Source organism: Scophthalmus maximus, chromosome 5 (assembly GCF_022379125.1).
Source record: "Scophthalmus maximus strain ysfricsl-2021 chromosome 5, ASM2237912v1, whole genome shotgun sequence".
Taxonomy (NCBI): domain Eukaryota; kingdom Metazoa; phylum Chordata; class Actinopteri; order Pleuronectiformes; family Scophthalmidae; genus Scophthalmus; species Scophthalmus maximus.
Window position 1 is genome coordinate 11,557,067 of NC_061519.1, and position 2,455 is coordinate 11,559,521.

Consider the following 2,455-nt stretch of genomic DNA (forward strand, 5'->3'; position numbering starts at 1 on the left):
CCGTCCGACAGGAGCTTAGCGCCGCCATTAGATGACAACATGTTGGCAGCGAGCCCAGCGCTCAAAGACTCCAGACATCCAAACCCTCTTACGTAAGACTGCTTGGATACACACTAATGAATTTGCCATGCACAACCATAACTGAATCGTCTTTGAGCAAACATTGGTGATTAAATGCGTACACTATTTTTTTTTCTGGCTGAAATCCGAGCGGCACTTGTTCGACAGCTCAACGTATCGGAGGACTTCATAACTCTCATCCCTGTTCATAATTCAGCAGCGTCGCTGGGGTGGCTCGGGCTTTCGACGGTTTTTATTTTCGAAAAGCTGAAAAACACATGGACCAGAAGCATCCCCGTTAGGTGCAGTAAATTCCTTCGCCCACATTCCTCGGCTGGCGGTCGGAGAACGCTCCACGCTCTTTGCACACCATTTGCCCCGGTTCCCCCGGTGATGTGCTCACCGACTCAACTGTTGATGTTAGCTGGGAACACGCCTCGCGTCGGCAGCCGGGAGACCTTGGGAAAACGCAGTGGACGGAGATATATCTTTTGTTTTTGTTTTGATAGAGTGGAACATGTGTGTGCGCCTGTGTCCATAGGGCTTAACGTCGAGCAGTGGGTTTTGAAGAAATTAATTTTCTGTAACCTTAAATATCCTGAAGAATTAAAGCCGTATTTAGATGTATTAGTTGCAATTTAGTCATTCTAATTCAAATCATTCATGTTTTTTTAAATTATCGATGCTCCTGTTACACGCCGCTGATATACATGCTTTGCAACCTTTGCTAAACAGAAGCCCCTGTGGCCGTAGGAGGCAGTTACGAGCTTAACGCCCAAGATTGCTTTGAATCTGCACCGATTTATGTTTTCATATTAACAACGGATGAAATCACCAAAGCATGAACTCTGGTGGAGTTATGTCAGGAGCAACATTTGTGGATGTGTTGCGTTCTCACATAAAAGTCTCCAGAAAAGTTCGGGGACGTGTCTGGACTTCAGTGTATGTCCGGAACGTCATGTGTAACATCAAAGATAGTTATCACTCTCCCCTCAGCTTTTCCGAGAACTTTGCCGTCTTTCAGCTCGTAGTTTTGGTTTTGCGGCCCACAGCGGATCATGACATGCCAGCAGCTTCATAAGCCGATGATGTCAACATTGCATTCACACCTTATTGTGCAGTACGGCCTCCAAGTAAAAAGAAAATAATAAAACGTCTCTTGGTGAGGTTTTGCGTGTTTACATATTTCATTTTGGTTATACTAATATATGTAACAGGTGAACAGTTACAGTCAGGAAACTCGAGTCAGTAATCGTCGTTCGGTACTAATGTCTCAAGTTTGCTACCATTAGCCACTATATAACTTTTTGTTCAGAAAATCCCTGAGTTTGTTGAATTGAGCAAAGACATGGTTCATTTCATTGAAAACTTGTAATTTGTAAAAAGGGATATTGAGTTAATTTCTTCCAAACGCGTCAATAGAAGCAAATAGAAATCAGTCGGTGGAGCTTTCACTCTTAAGTACTCTGTAACGACCTGAGAACCTTTTCCCTTCCCTTCCCTGCTGTATGATTAACTGCCATGTACTTTCAGCATGTGCTCCGTGTGCTTGTTGGTTAAAGGTTATGAATTATCTCATGCGAAAATGTGCAGATATCGTTTAAGGCCGGCCGTGTTTGTTTTCACGTGCCTCAAAATCGACAGTTACGCGACCGAGCCAAATTGTCCAGGACTGATTGACATCACGCCTCTGTGCAGTGTTTGAAGTGGGCGCCGCAGTGGGCGCAAAATGGCGCGGTTTTCATTGGACCGCGCCGGGTGTCTTTGACGGCATCATTATGATCTCAGAGGGGCGCCTGCAGACTCTCAGCGGTGTGATGCAATTACGCTGCCCCCCTTTGGCTGGGGTCGGGCCCCCGGGCCTGGCGGGAGCTGCCACCGTTGCCCTGACAGCCGGCTCTGTAGCTTTTTGGTGTCCGGGAGACATGCAGACACACCGACGAGTGCATCCCCGATCCAGTGCTCCATTTCTGTCCCCGTCTTCCTCGTTCACTCAGTTGCGTTTGACACTGACAATCGGCCAGAGTGAAAATAAACACGGTGGTGCTCATTTTCCCTGCGGTCTAATCCGCCATGTCAGGCTCCAGTTTGCTGCTACAGTACAGTAAGCTCCGCGCAGTCATAACTTTCTCGAGGGCCCGAGTCCCTTGAAAGCCATTAGCGCCTCTCCCACATCACGCTGCTTCCCTCTTCCTGCCGAACACGGCTTGATGGACACATTAACGCTCCTTCACACCCAATTGAGCGCAGCAACCGAAAAGGGAGGAAGGAAACGCCACGAATGTGGAGGAATGCAGCCGTTAAAAAGAATTAGATGAAGCAGCCTCTGTGAAAGAGAACGGCGGATTTTGCGCCCGACATGCAGACGTGATGCCCAAATACCATGAGAGTGTCA